At 43.0% G+C, this 16,384-nt stretch overlaps 1 protein-coding gene across 7 annotated transcripts in view; it reads left to right on the top strand.

Annotated features, from left to right (window-relative positions):
* The first annotated feature begins 10,638 nt into the window (after positions 1–10,638).
* Positions 10,639–16,384, top strand: part of Ptgr2 (prostaglandin reductase 2) — a 28,697-nt gene continuing 22,951 nt past the window's right edge. Inside the window, exon 1 of one of the 7 annotated variants that reach the window (XM_029554415.1) lies at positions 10,639–10,788. The gene's annotated coding sequence lies outside the window, so the exon portion shown is untranslated. Of the gene's footprint in view, positions 10,789–13,721; positions 13,896–15,388; positions 15,474–16,384 lie in introns of those variants that run through there. The other 6 variants (XM_029554416.1, XM_008849763.3, XM_017802360.2 and 3 more) reach the window with 6 other exon arrangements.

Here is a 16,384-nt window from a genome sequence, read left to right as displayed (position 1 = left end):
TTTAAAAAATAAACTAACCAGACTTTTGATTATGGCCAAGTTAAGAGATTGACAAATCCAGCTCCTTTAATCCTAGTGCTCAGGAGGCAGAAGCAGGTGGATCTTTGTGAGATGGAGGCCAGCCTGTTCTACAAAGTTCCAGACCAGCTGGGGCTATAGGGAGACCCTGTCGAAAGAAGAAAAGAAGAAAGAAAGAAAGAAAGAAAGAAAGAAAGAAACGAAGGAAGGAAGGAAGGAAGGAAGGAAGGAAGGAAGGAAGGAAGGAAGCTATAAAAGTGGGCATATTTATCTGAAACAACCATCTTGTGCTCTGAAAATATACTTTAGGCATATAACAATCCGGGAGAGGCATTCACAATAGAAGAACTGCTAGACTTCATCTAAGAATCAAGGAATTTGAGGAGTTCTGGCCTGGGGCTACTTCCATCCATCCTTCCCCACTCCAATTCCTTGTGTGAAGGTTCTGCCTGAGTAAGAGCAGGTCCTAAGAATGAGCACTCCTCTGCTGTGGTTGAAGGAAGACTACTTAGAAGCAATGTCCACGCTTGAAGGCCCTATCAACATCTCACAGGCAGGTGAGCAAAAGGAGGCCAAAAGTCTGGATCTACTAGCTCTAGAGTACAGTTGTGGAGCCAGTGCATTCCTGAGGGCAAATATGTGCGTAGTGTCTGCACAGAGGACCCATGCCTTGCTGACCCTGCAGCTGTACCTACGTGCTTAGAAGATTTCAAAATGGCATTATAGCGGCTGGAGGTACAACTCAGTGCTAGAGTACTTGCCTAGCATGCACAAGACCCTGGGTCTTGATCCTTAGCACCATCCAGAAACAAAAACCAATTATGCAGAGAATAAAATATGGAGCATATTTTTTGTCAGTCTGAACTTTGAATGTGTTCCTCTAAACCTCCATAGATCCATCCTCAGAAGAAGAAAGACTGATTTGAGGCATTTAGCCACTAACACGGGAGTGACCCGTAGGAAGCCAGATTTAAAAATCAGAAGAGGGACTAGAGAGACAATGGCTCAGCAGCTAAGAGCACTGGCTGCTCTGGCATAGGATCCTGGTTCAATTCCCAGCACCCACATGGTGGCTAGCAACCATAGCTATCTCCAGTTCCAAGAGGATCCAATGCCCTCTTCTGACCTCTGTGTGCATTACACAACACAGGTGCATAACTTACGTGCAGGCAATATAAAAGAAATAAAAATAAAATATTTTTAAAATTTCAGAATCCATGTTATGATACATTAACCAAAATGTAAAGTTTTCAACAAAAAGTTGTAAGGCATGAAAAGAAAAACATGAGAAACACAAAAAGTGTAACTTATATTCAAGGAAGAAGAAGAAAAAAAGTGGTCAATAGAAATGGTCTCTGTCCTAGAGGTTCAATTTAGCAAAGACTTCTTTTCGTCTTTTTGAGACAGGGTCTCCCTGTAACCCCAACTGACCTTGAACTCACAGAGATCTGCCTTCCTCTGCCTCCCTAGTGCTGGCATTATAGGTATGTGCCACCATGCCTGGCTTACAAAGACATTTTTAAAAATAAGTTTATTGCCCGGTGTAGTGGCATGTGCCTTTAATCCCAGCACTTGGGAGGCAGAGGCAGGCAGATATCTGTGTGTTCAAGGCCAGCCTGGTCTACATAGAGAGTTCCAGGTGAACTGGGGCTACAGCTAGACCCTGTCTCAAAAAGACCTAAAAAAAAAAAAAGATTTATGCTTATTTTATGTGTATGAGTGTTTTGTCCAAACGTATGTGTATGTACCAAGTGAGCGCTCAGTGCCCATGGAGGCCAGTAGAGGGCATCAGATCCCTGGAACTGAGTTACAGATGGTTGTGAGCCACCATGTAGGTGTTGAGAACTGAACTTGGGTCTGCTGCAAGACCATCAAGTGCCCTTAACCACTGAGCTATCTCTCTAGCCCCTAATTTAGCAAAGATTTTTTGTGTGTGGCGGGGAGGCATTTTGAGATAGTTCCAGCTGGCTTGGAACTCACAGAAATCTGCCTGCCTCTGCCTCCCAAGTGCTGGGATTAAAGGTGCATGCCACCAGCCTGGCTTAGCAAAGGTTTTTTTTTGTTTTGTTTCGTTTTTTAAATCTTTTTGAGACAGGGTCTCCCTGTAGCCCCAGCTGGCCTGGATTTGCTGTGGAGACCAAGCTGGCCTCAAACTCACAGGGATCTGTCTGCCTCTGCCTCCTGAGTGCTGGGATTAAAGGTGAGCACCATCACACCCAGCTTTTAGTGAAGATTTTTTTTTTTTTTTTTTTTTTTTTTGGTCTTTTTGTGAGACAGAGTCTCCCAGTAGCCCCAGCTGTCCTGGAACTCACTGTGTAGACCAGGCTGGCTTTGAACTCACAGAGATACACGTGCTTCTGCCTCCCAAGTGCTGGGATTAAAGGTGTGTCCCACCATGCCCAGCTTAGTGAAGATTTTTAAGCAGCGTTTATAAATATATTCCACCTGGAGTGGTAGTACATAGCTGTGATCCCAGCACTGGAGAGGATGGGGAAGGAAGATTCTCAGTCTGAAGCTATTTTGGGCTATAAGGAAGACCCTGTCTCAAAAGGAAAGAAAGAGTGCTGGGGCAGTAGCTCAGTAAAGTGCTTGCCCCGAATGCCTGAAGTACTGGGCTCAATTCCTAGAACTAAGTAAAACTGGGCAAGGGGGTACATACCTGTAAACTTGACTCTGAAGGTAGAGGCATCCTCAGCTACAGAGTGAGTTTGAGGTCAACCTGGTTACATGAGACCCTTGTCTCAAAAAACAAAGACAGGGCTGGAGAGATGGCTCACCAGTTAAGAGCACTGACTGCTCTTGCAGAGGACCTGGGTTTGATTCCCAGTACCTACATGGCAGCTACAAACCGTCCTTAACTCCAGTTCCAGGGGAATCCGAAATCCTCTTCTGACCTCAGCAGCATCCCACGACACGAGCATACTTACTTACATGCAGGCAATACATTCATACGCATAAAATAAAAATAATAAATATTTTAATAAAAAATACAGCCAGGCGTTGTGGCACACGCCTTTAATCCCAGCACTCGGGAGGCAGAGGCAGGGGGATCTCTGTGAGTTCAAGGCCAGCCTGGTCTACAGGGAAGTCCTGTCTCAAAAAACAAACAAACAAACAGCTGGGCATGGTGGCGCACACCTTGAATCCCAGCACTCGGGAGGTAGAAGCAGGCAGATCTCTGTGAGTTCAAGGACAGCCTGATCTACATAGTGAGTTCCAGGTCAGCTAGGGCTACAGGGAGACCCTATCTCAAAAAGACCAAAAAACAAACAAACAAAAAGATAAATACATATTTAGGAATTAGAATCTGGGCAAACATCTGCATGTTTTTATTTATTTTTATTTTGTGTGTATGAGTGGTTTGTGTACGTGTATTCATATGCACCACGTGTGTGAAATGCCCATAAAGGTCAGAAGAGGGAGCTGGATCCCCTGGAACTGGAAGTACAGATGGTTTTTAGCTGCCATGTAGGTGGTACGACCTACAGGTAGGTGCTGAACCCAGGTTCTCTGGAAGAGCAGCTAGTGCTCTTAACCACTGAGCCATCTCTCCACCCCCCCCCTTTAAAACTATTTTATTTATTATTATATTTATTTTTTGTGTATGAGTACATTGCCTGTATGTAAGTTCACCTGTATCATACAATGCCCTTGGAGGTCAGAAGAGGGCTTCAAATTCCCTGGGAAGATGGATGTGGTGGAGCATGCCTTTAGTCCCAGTACTAGGGTGGCAGAGGTAGTCGGATCTCTGAGTTCAAGGCCAGCCTGGTCTACATAGCGAGTTCCAGGCCAGCTGGGTCTACAGGGAGACCCTGTAGACCCTGTCTCAAAAAGACAAAAAAAAAAAACAAAAAAATCAAATCCCCTGGGACGGTCAGAAGAGGGCATTGGGTTTCTTGGAATTGGAGTTATGGATGGTTGTTAGCCATCATGTGGGTGCTGGGAATGGAACCCGGGTCCTCTGCAAGAGCAGCCAATGCTCTTAACTGCTGAGTCATCTCTCCAGCCCCCTTTTTAATTTTAATTTTTCTCATATGCACATTTTTTTTAAATGCGCTGGCTCGTCTCATTTGCTGGACACAGTCCTGTAGAAAGGTGCACATGGAAAGGAACTGAAAGAGGATGCCAACCAACAGCCAACAAGGAACATATCCCTCAGTTAATCTAACAGTCCATGAATAGAAGGCCAAGAAAGAAAGGCTGGAAGTAAATCTTTCTGAGTCTTTTTATGAGACCACAGCCCAGCTGGCAGTTTGAGTATAGACAATCAGTGGAGGTACCAAGTTAAATAGTGCCTGGATTCCTGACCTATAGCAACCCTGAGCAACACATGTTCATAACACAATTTTGGGGTGATCTGTATTCAGCAATATATAATAATACAATGGCCAGTCTTCAAAGGGTTTTCTCGCTTTTGTTTCTTGTGATGCTGGATAGCAAAATCAGGGTCTCAGCCATACTAATCAAACTTCTTAAAGTTATCAAGCTCTCTCTTTTCAATTTGTGCTTCCAAAGGCAGACTTATATTTTTTAAAAATATTCTATTTATTTTTATTTTATGTGTGTGAGTGTATTGTCTGTATGCATGTAAGTGCACCTGTGTCATGCAATGCCTGCAGAAGTCAGAAGAGGGTGTCAGATCCCCTGAAACTAGAGTTAGATGGTAGTTAACCACGATGTGGGTGCTGGGAACTGAACTTGGGTCCTCAGCAAGAGCAGTCAGTACTCCTAACTGCTGAACCATCTCTCCAGCCCCAGAGGCAGATTTGTATCCATGAGAAAAATTTAAAAATTGATCACATTTGTAAGTATCTACACAAATTGATAGTGTTATGAATACTCTTAATTTAACACCTTAGACACCTATAATAGTTACTTTTCTAGTTGTGGCAAAATATCTGACAAATGCAACTTAAGAGGAGCTGGAGATGTGGCTCAGCAGTTAAAGGCACTGGCTCCTTTTGCCGGGGACTGGGGTTTGGCTCCCAGCATCCAAATTGTGGCTAACAACTGTCCATAACTCCAGTTCCAGGGAATCTGATGCCCTCTTCTGACCTCTAAGGGCATTGCACACATGTAGTACACTTACATACACACAGCCAAAACACTCATATACATAAAATTAGATTTTAAAAAATTTAAATTAAAAAAAGCAACTTAAGGAAATATTATTTTGGTTCACTATTTGAGAGTATAGCCCATCATGACTACGAAAACATGGCAACAGGAGTGTGAGGCAGTTGGTCACATTGTACTCCAGAGCCAGGAAGCAGAGAGCACTGAATGCTAGTCCCAGTTCACCTTTTATTCCGCCTGACCCCACCTAGCCCATGGAATGGTGTTGCCCACAGTTATGGTGGGCATTTCCACTTCAACCCAGTTTAGAAACTCTCACAGACATGCCCAGAGGATAGTCTCCTAGGTAATTCTAGATCCTGTCAAATCGACAATCAACTAACCATCACAAATAACACCTTAAAGCTAGATTGTTTGAGCCAGGTGTGGTGCTACAGGTCTTTAATTCCAGCACTCAGGAGGCAGGGGTAGGTGGATTTCTATAAGTTTGATGCTAGTTTGGTCTACATAGCGAGTTCCAGGTCAGCCAGTGCTACATAGTGAGATCCTGTCTCAAAAAACAAACAAACAAACAAACAACCCCAGAAAAATAAATAATAATAAGTTATATTGTTTGAAGTGGTTTTATATGAATTCAGAATCCTATCACTGCATTCATTAAGGTACTAAGTTCATGAAATAAAAAAGTGGCTCTAAGATAATGTATGATCCCATTTACATGAAATGTCCAGCTAGGGTAAATCCATGTAAACAAAAAGTAGATTAGTGGTTGCCAGGGACTGGAAAAGGGGGAGCAATGTGCTTGCCTATAGATACAGGGTGATAGAAACATTATACAATTAGGGGCCTGGAGAGATGGTTCAGTGGTTAAGAACACTGGTTGTTCTTGCAGAAGACCCAGGTTCGAATCCCAGCACCCATATGGCAGCTAACAACTGTCCATAACTCCAGTCCCAGGGGATCCAACAGTCTCTTCTGACCTCTGAGGGCATTGCATGACATGGGTGCACTTAGCTACATGCAGGCAATACACGAATAGACATAAAATAAAAATAATAAAATATTTTAAAAAAGAAATATTATACAATTAAAAAATATTGATGGTGACCCAACCTTGTGAATATCCTAAAAATTGCTGAATTATATACTTTAAAATGTAAAATTTTATGATATGTGAATTGTATATCCACAATAAAGGATTATCTCTAGCATTTTCTTTTCTTAGAGATAGCCTCAACATTTTGCCCACAATGGCCTCAAATTGCAATTTTCTTGTCTCAGCCTCCAGAATGCTGGGATAACAGCTGTGTGCCACCATGCCTCTCTAGCACAAATACTTTTTTTTTCTATTTTCATGTGTATTTATGTGGTGTAAATGTGTGTGTATGCATGTTAGCATGTGTGGGCACACCTGTGCTGGTGGTGCATGCACATGTAAGTGGAGGCCAGAAGTTGAAGTGAGAAATTGTCCTCAATTACTCTTACATCTTATTCATTGAGGGAGGGTCACTAAATTAAACTCAGAGTGCACCAATATGGCTAGTCTTGCTAACCATCTAGCCCCTGCCTCTGCCTTCCAAGTCTGGAATTACAGTTGAGCTATAAGGCCCCAGACCTGGCATTTATATGGGCTCTGGGGAATCTGAACTCCAGTCCTCAGACTTGGGCAGCAAACATTTTAATCATGAGCCATCGCTTCCCCAGCTAGTAGAATAAGTTTGCATGAAAGTGATACAACTGACATTCATCAAGGACCTTTTAGGCTAGATCAAATAAAAAGGTGTTGGGAGGTAGAGAAAAGCAAAGCCAATAGTACATGGACTTGAGCATATTACAGACTAAGGGGGAGACAGGTGTGGTTTTTATTTCCTACCTGGCTATGGTATTATTCAGAATGTATGTTTGGGTTTACATTAGTGTCATTATGAACAATTATCAATTCCATGAAAAGATATTTATTTAGCATCAAATTATCTCAGATGCATCGAGTATTATGTATTATGCAGGGTGGACATACTTTAATTCTTTCTCCTGAGTAATTTGCAAGCTGAAAGAGATGACTACACAGGAAGTCAAATGAAGTCATTTTAATTGAAAAATCATTTAATGAATAAATATGTAAACATATCACATTAAATGTTTTTATTTATTATGCTTGAGTGACACAATATATACCACAGCAATTTTGGATTAGATTGAGATGAGAAAAGTTGACACCTCCCTCTAAGTCTGGAAAACATATGTAAATAGATTATCTCAGGAATTGGTTGGATGATGAAAGAGATGAAGTACAAAGATCTGCAGAGAGGGAAGGACGGCAATTTCACTCTTACAGCAAATGAAGCAAAAGTTAGGCACTTGGACTCAGGTAGGAGAATCTGTTCTTTACTTACTAGTTGCTTTATTTGACTTAGTATTATACTGATTTAACCTCCACTTGTTCATTTGTTAAATGGGAATGGCAGTAACAGGGTTACCTTGAAAATTAAATCAGACAAGGAAAAAAAAATCATAAAAAGGCATTATAAAATTGTTTCACAAGCCAGGCACACCTTTGGTCCCAGCACTTGGGTGGCAGAGGCAGGTGTATTTCCGTGTGATTGAGGCTAGCATGGTCTACATAGCTAGTTCCAGGCCAGCTAAGGTTACAGGGAGACCCTGTCTTAAAAAGATCAAAAAATAAACTGTTACACAAATGACAGTAACCTTTAGTGCTAAAAAAAATTTTAGCAGGCAGGAAAACAGATGAAAATATACCTGTAATTCCTTCACTGATTTCTTGAATTTCTAGGACCTGGAACTTATTCTAGGGGAGAAAAGAAATCAAACTTGTTATAAAGACTTCACATCATGAGGGCCAAAACTAAGTGGGTTTGTTGTTGTTGTTGTTGTTGTTGTTGTTTTTCTTACTTTGAAAGACTTTAAGACCAAGCTATAGACCACCTTTAATTTCTCCTATTATTTTGGTGTATTTGAACATTTCCCTTTTCTTTGGTTTAAATTACCACAAGAAAGGTTACTGAAGAGATTAGTTCCTGTCTGAAGGTGTTTGGAACGAGGTAAAATTCTTCTAGTCCGAGTCAGGTGTGGTGATGCACACCTTTGATTCCAGTGCTCGGGAGGCAGAGTCCCAGAAGGATCTTTGTGAGTTTGAGGCCAATCCGCTCTACCATAGCAAGTCCCTGGTAGACTCTGTCTCAAAACAAAACACCCCTCTCCCTCCTCAGTTCTCCTAGTCCTTTCCTGAAGCTTTCCAAAGTAAGTGAAAATGTTCAGATGCACCTACCTGGAGTTCCAGTTCGTTTGATGCTATTCATTTGCTGATCCCTATAGGCATATTTCAGCTACTCTTATAGGGTGAGCGCCAGAATACAATGTGAGCAGTAATTATTACTCCTGCCTAATTCGGAATGAGCACTTTTAGGGTTTGAAACCCCTGGGAATGGAAAGCTGTCATAGGAACAAGTCTTGTTCAAGCCAATCCAGTTTAAGCAGAAGCTCTTAATAATTAAAGTAAGAAGTAACACATACATTTTGTAAATCATTTTTGCTGAATCTGGAATTCTTTTTAAAATTTTTGGGGGATTTTTTTTTTTTTTTTTTTTTTTTGGTCTTTTTAAGACAGGGTCTCCCTGTAGCTCCAGCTGTCCTGGAACTCACTATGTAGACCAGGCTGGCCTTGAACTCACAGATATACGCCTGCCTCTGCCTCCTGAGTGCTGGGATTAAAGGCGAGTGCCACCACGCCTGGCTGGGGGGCGGGGGATTTATTTTTGTCTTTTGCTTGCAATGCCCGTGGAGGTCAGAAGAGGGCGTGAGATCCCCTGGAACTGGAATTCTCGATGGTTGTTAGCCGCCTTATGGGTGCTGTTAATGGATCCCTGGGTCCTGTGCAAGAGCAGCCAGTACTCCTAGCTGCTAAGTCATTTCTCCAGCCCCAGTCAGGAATTCTTTGTCAAGAGAGAAGTTGTAACTTCAGCATGAATCTTAACTGGCTTGAAAGGTGGGTGACCCAACTGCATCAGTTCTCTGGTCCTCAGTTTCGCCACAAACTGAACGAGGCAGAAGCTTTGTGGTACTGCTCTCATAGTAGTTTTCCAATCTGAGGCTCTGAGCGTCTGTAACACGAGGGTGGGAATACGGCTCAGTGCCAGAGCACTTGCCCAGTATCCCCGAGGCCACGGGTTCAAAAGGGAGTTGGGGGGAGTTGGGTTTCAGGTCCTGAATTGGTTGGATGTGAACTCACTGGTCATGGGTAAACAGTTTGCTTTTGGGGTCCAGGCAGCAAGTCACAGGGCACTTAATTTATTTTATCTTATATTTTTTTAATTAAAAAAAATCTTTTAAAAAATTTTATGTGTATGGATAAACAGTTTGCTTTTGGGGTACAGGCAGCAAGTCACAGGGCACCAATCCTGGTTAATTTATTTTATTTTATATTTTTTAATTAAAAATATTTTATTTTTATTTTATGTGTATGAGTGTATTGCCTGCATGCATGTGAGTGCACCCCTGTCGTGGAATGCCGTGGAGGTCAGAAGAGGGCTTCGGATTCCCTTGGGACTGGAGTTAAGGACGGTTCGTAGCCGCGGTGTGGGTGCTGGGAATCGAACCCAGGTCCTCTGCAAAAGCAGTTAGTGCTCTTAACCGCTGAGCCATCTCTCTAGCCTCCTGGTTAATTTATTAACACACTTGTCTACACTAGCACCTTAACCTGGTCAGTGTTAGGGTTCCAAACAGCAACAGTTTCCCTCCTCCCCAACAGGGACCTCTCCTCTGATCGCCAAAGATAAGCAGATTCTACCCGTTAACCAGAGATTTTAGAAGCTGTTTATCACAACAAGCTTTTCTCTTATCTTAAGAGAGAAAAAGTAAACACTTCCAGACCCTAATCCCACCTGGCAGACTGAACGGAGCCAGGCTTTTCCTGCTTCCCCCTTCCTGATTTCTCCCTCAAACATTCCCCCCTTCCACACCCTAAAGCCCCCATATATAAAGTCCCAGCTCACAACCCATGGGTTGATATCTTTCCCTGACATCTTTCCCTGCCCTTCCCTGACATCCTTCCCTGACATCCTTCCCTTCCCTGACATCCTTCCCTTCCCTGATATCCTTCCCTTCCCTGACATCTTTCCCTTCCCCGAGGGAAAGGTGCCCCGTGCGAAATAAATCTGTCCCGTGAGCTGACATCTTTCCCTTCCCTGACATCTTTCCCTTCCCTCCCCTCCCCTCCCTTCCCTTCCCCTTCCCTTCCCATCTTTCCCTTCGCTTTCCCTTCCCTAACATCTTTCCCTTCGCTGACATCTTTCCCTTCCCCAAGGGAAAGGTGCCCCGTCTGAAATAAATCTGTATCCTGCTGAGAATTCCATCTGTGCCTCAGTGCCTCCTCCATCCGCCCGGTGCCACCTCTTCCTGAACCCCGGGCCTGGAGTTATTTCAAAAACCTCAGAGCTAGTCAAACCTGAGCTTGCGCAGTGGCAGTGTGGCCAGAGAGCCGAGGTCCAGTCGCCAGCCGTCCCGGAGATTCATCAAATCCCGCGAGATCTGGCACTGGGTCCCGGTACCGGAAGCTGGGGGAAGCCGGAGGAGAGGGAGCAATCTCCGTAACCGAGTGACCCTTGGGCAGCCTCTCGGAGCTCCTGGTGACGGTGGCGGTATTTCCCGGGGCTCTAGCTAGGGAACACCACTAAGCAGGTGCCGGGCACGATAGTGTTTGAGGCGCCTCTAGGACTTGAACATTTATTGAGCACCTACCTTGGGCCGTGCATAGAGGGCGGACTTAAGTCACTGAACCAAGCTGACACCAATCTTATTTCTGCTGACGATCGGGAAGTCGGTTTGAAATCCTGGGCACATGATTAGTAATTTCTGACAGTGGTTAGTAGGCGCTTGTAGGGCAAAGTTAGGTCACCGAGAAAAGGTAGAGCCATGTTGGGATTGTCACCAACCATGGGGAGAGAAAAGGGGTGGCAGAGGACAAAGAAAAGGTCAACTTGTCAGTTGTGGCAAAATGATTAAAATAAGGTTAGGCATGTTTTATTAAAAGGCGTTAGGGGCACTGGATTCGATTCCACAGCACCTTATTAGGAAGCTAAGTGTGTGTACAAGTTATGTGACTTTGGACAAATCATTCAACCTCTATACCTTTATCTTCTGTAAAATGGAGACGGTATTAGTTTCATACTGGTGGTGTTTGGGGAAGGAGTAGTATTTAAACGAGATAGTGGCTAGGTTTTCAGTTTTTATATTTTATCTGTACTGGAGATTGAACCCAGGATCCCCTACACATGTTAGGCAAGTGTGCTATAGTGTTGGAATACACTCCAATCTTTTCTCAATGTTTATTTTGAGACAAGGTCTCACTAAGTTGCCCAGGCTGGCCTCCAACTTGCAGTCTCTCTGCCTCAGCCTCCCCAGTAGCTGAGATTACAGCCCTACACCACCATACCCAGAGCAAATAAAACTCATTGGCCCAGTTCTTTGGCACCTGGGAACATTCAGGAAACAAGCCAAGAAAAGGGACTTCTCCAAGATCCCACTTGGCTTAGAAGCAGGACATGTTCTCTGCTCTTATGAATTTACTGACCTTTCCCTTATACAGGGCTGCTATGCAGACACTTGGCATTTCTTATGACTGGCACCAAAGCAAATCTTTCAGTGGTATATTTGGTATGGTAGTTGGTAGCAGAGGCTCCCTCACCCCTCAGATCCTGAATTTGGTATGTGTTATTTTAGATGGAAATATGAGTAGTCAAGTTTGTTCATTGTTTCATTCATTTGTTGTTCCATTCATCTTTTGGGGGGGACTAGGGGTGCTGGGGCTCCAACTCAGGGCAGGGTCTTTATATTTTGAGTGTGTTGTTTGTTGTGCTATTCAGATAGCATAGTTATCCTTCACTAATTTATTGTATTTGACACATGAAAATTTCTGATTTGGTACAGAGGGAGAGAACTACTATAGTGTTTTTTTCATGATGATAAACAGTGTTTGGACATATATGCAGTTTGACTGATTGATTGATTGATTGATTGATTGATTTGCAATGCAGGGTTAAACAGAGCTTTGTGAACTACATCCCAAATCCTTAGTTTTTTTTTTTTTGTTTTTTTTAAGACAGGGTCTTCATGTAACCTAGGCTGGCCTTGAACTTGATTCTCCTGCCTCAGCCTCTGGAGGGCTGGGATTACAGGCATTCACCACCATGCTGTCTATATTATACTTTTTGAAAAAAATATTTTATTTGTTATTTTTGTTTTATGTGTATGAGTGTATTACCTGTACATATGTAAGTGTGCCCTTGTCATGCAATGACCTTGGAGGTCAGAAGAGGGTGTTGGATTCCCCTAGAACTTGAGTTACAGTTATGAGCTGCTATGTGGGTACTAGGAATTGAACTTGGGTCCCCTGGAAGAACAGCTGTTCTTATAACTGCTTAGCTGTCTGTACAGCCCCTTACGTTTTTTGTTGTTGTTGTTGTTGTTGTTGTTGTTTTTGAGACAGGGTCTCTTGTTCAAACTGGCCTCAAATTTTGCTATGTAGCTGAGGCTGGCCTTTGAGCTCCTGATTCTTTTGTATCTGCCTCCCAAGTGCTGGATTAGAGGTGAGATGTACCATGCTTGGTATGCATATTTGGAAGAAAGCATCCTGCTGAAAGTAGAGAACAAATATGAAACTTCACTTCTGTGGTGGTTAACATTGAATGTCAACAGGATCTAGAAGAATCTAAACAGACAAGCTTCTGGGCACACCGCTGAGGAATTATCTTAATTAGATTAATTGAGGCTGGAAGACCCATCCTGAAATTTGGTGGCCCCATTCCCTAGGCTTGGGTCTTGGACTGCATAAAAAGGAGAAAGTTGGCTGAGCACCAGCATTCCCCACTCTGCTTCTTGATTGTGGATGTGTTGTGACCAACTGCCTCAAGCTCCCACTGCTGTGACTCCCCACCATGATGGACTAAACTCTCAAACTGTGAGCCAGAATAAACCTCTTCTCCCTTAAGTTGCCTTTGTCAGGGTATTTTATCACAGCAATAGGAAAAGTAAGACAACTTGGAAACACTCCTTTGACAATTTAGCCATGGTAGCCACTCAAGGGCAGTCTGATCTACTTTATTTGAACAATCTTGCTTCTTAATATTTATATAATTTCCATACATGGTTATTCCAATAGAAAATGTCTCTGGGTGTGATGACATGTACTTGTAGTCCTAGCTACTCAGGAGACTGAGGCAGGAAAATCACTAGAACCTAGAAGTTTGACCTGGACTTAATGATGTTAATGATGTGATGAAACAAGATGCATACAGCACCATCTTTTTTTTTTTTTTTGGTCTTAATTTTGAGACAGGGTCTCCCTGTAGCTCCAGCTGTCCTGGAACTCGCCATGTAGACCAGGCTGGCATTGAACTCACAGAGATCTGCCTGCCTCTGCTGGGATTAAAGACATGCACCACCACGCCTGGCTAGCACCATTTTTAAAGTGTCCTGCCTAAAAAAATTGAAACTGATACACTGGCTTCATATGTGCCAGGCCCTGGGTTCAGTCCCCACTTGGGGGATTGAATCTAAAGCCTCTGTGTCTGCCTACCACTAGAAATGAGAAACTAGACAAACAAGCCTGATAACTGAGGAAGCAATCAACATTCTACAGACAGAAGGGTGAAGAAAGAAAGCAGTGACATAAACCTTTAGAAAGGGATGTGAGACTCCAAATGTAATCTATGAACCTTGAATCCAAATTCTGCTGATCAACTGTAAAACCATCATTGAGACAACTGGGCAGTTTGACTCTGCACTAGGTATTAAGAGAATCCCTGTGCTATTCTCTTAATAATAGCATAGTATTTAAAAGTCTGTTGCAGGGGCTGGAGAGATGGCTCAGTGGTTAAGAACACTGATTGTTCTTGCAGAAGACCTGAGTTCGAATCCCAGCACCCACATGGCAGCTAACAACTGTCTGTAACTCCAGTCCCAGGGGATCCAACAGCCTCTTCTGACCTCTGCAGGCATTGCATGAATGGGTGCACTTACCTACATGCAGGCAATACATGCATACATATAAAATAAAAATAAATAAAATTAAAAAAAATAAAAGTCTGTTGCCAAAGATGCAATTTCCTCATCTTTAAGATAGGGAGGCAGCTGGTGAGATGGCTCAGCAGGTAGGAGGCATTTGCAAGCAGGCCTGATGACCTGAGTTCCATCCTTGGATCCCACAAGGTGGCAGGAGAGACGTGACTCCCTCTGACCTGTACCCAAGTATTGTGGCATGTGCACACCTGCACATGTATACACACATACGTGCGCACACACACACACACACATACACACAATGATGGGGATGATAATATTGTTAGGTGATTGAATGAGAGACCTGTAAGTTGAAGATTTTAAAATGCTTTGATGTAGCTGGATGTGATGATGTGTCTGTAATCGCAGTTACTTGGAAGGTTGAGGCATGAGGATTGCAAGGTAAAAGCCATCCTGGACAACTTAGGCAGATACTGTCTCAAATTTATTTCTTTTTAAAGGGCTACAAATGGAGTTCAGAGATAGAATATTTTCCTAGCCATGAACAAGGTCCTGGGTTCAACTACCAGTACTACAAAGAGAGAGAGAGGGAGAACATGCTTTGCTGTTTTATAGTCAGCAAAACTATCCATTTTGATAAACATATAAAACTTTTAAGAGCTAGGTATGGTGACAAAACCTGTAATCCAAAACTTAGGAGGCAAAGGAAGGCCAGCCTGGATAAAATTCTGTCTGTCTGTCTATCTGTCTATCATCTATCCATCTAAAAATGCCTGGAGAGATAGCTCAGCTGATAAAGTGCTTATGTGGGTCCATGTGTAGTCATGTGTAAGTGCCTGCAGAAGTCAGAAGTATTGGATTCCTCTGGAGTTACAGGCTCAGGTCCTCTGGAACAGTAGTACCTGCTCTTAACCACTGAGCCCTCTCTCCAAGCCCACCCTCATCCCTACCTTTAAAGTATTTAGAGACAGCATCTTTACTCAGTAGCCCAGGCTAGCCTCAAATTCATGGCAGTCCTCCTACATCAGCCTCTTGAGTACTAGACACTAGCTACTTAAAAAAAAAATGGGCTGGAGAGATGGCTCAGTGGTTACGAGCACTGTCTCTTGCAGAGGACCTGGGTTTGGTTCCCAGCACCCACATGGCTGCTAACAACCATCTGTAACTATCTGTTCCAGGAGTTCTGATGCCCTCTTCTGAGCTCTGTGGTCAGAACCCAACACAGGTGCACTTACATACATGCAGGCAATACACTCATATACACAAAATAAAAAATAAGGAAAAAACAAATGTGAGTACCTGAGTTCAATCCCCGAACCTACAAAATTTTGGCCAACAAGATAAAGGTAAGGATGCTTGTCACTGAAACTTACAAATTTAGTTTGATCCCTAGAGCCCACATGGTATAAGGAAAGAAGCAAGTCCTGCATGTTGTCCTCTGACCTCCACATGTACACTGTGGTATATGTGCCCTACCCAATAAATAAAAATGAAAAACAACAACAAAACCCATGAGAAAAAGAGCTAGTTGGTAATCCTAGCACCGAAGAGTCAGATCCCAGGGGCATACTGGCTGGCCAACCTATCCTAATAGATGAGCTCCATGACAATGAAGAGGTCCTATCTCAAAACACAAGGTGTGTGACATCCTGAGGAAGAAGACCTGAGGCTAATCTCTGGCCTTTACGTGTATATGTGTACATGCACCTACACACAGAAACACATATGTCAAAGAACCTTTGAACAATTAGTTGTATTGCAACTAAAATTTTTTCAAAATTTATTTTGTGGGCGGGAACAGGGAACATGTGCATGGCATGGGGCACTTAGAGATCAGAGAACAATTTGTGGAGTTGGTTATGACTTTCCACCATGTGGATTCTGGGGATTGGATTCAGGTTGTCAGGCTTGACAGCACATGCCTTTACCCTCTGAGCCATCATGCCTGCCCAGGCAGTTGTTTGTTTTGCAGTATTTGGAGTCCCATCCAGGACTTGCACATGCTAGACAAGTACTTTACTGCTGAGGCCTATCTCCAGTTCCTAGGTTGTTGGTTTTATTTTGCAGCTTGACTAACTGGCTAATTTTGGAGGAATAGTAAATGTTTCTCTGTTAATCAAGTCTTAATCATGATGGTATGAAATGAATGTTCTTGCATTATCTGAAACCAAGTCATCTTTCAGTCTGCAGTAAACTTGTTCCTATTAGCTAAAAAATTCTATTTAGGTTTGGTCACCATTCTCTGTGCATATACTTT

The sequence above is a fragment of the Nannospalax galili genome, unplaced genomic scaffold (genome assembly GCF_000622305.1).
Source record: "Nannospalax galili isolate Female #2095 unplaced genomic scaffold, S.galili_v1.0 scaffold24, whole genome shotgun sequence".
Taxonomy (NCBI): domain Eukaryota; kingdom Metazoa; phylum Chordata; class Mammalia; order Rodentia; family Spalacidae; genus Nannospalax; species Nannospalax galili.
Note: the sequence above shows the minus strand (reverse complement) of the source record. Positions and strands in the feature narration are given on the sequence as shown.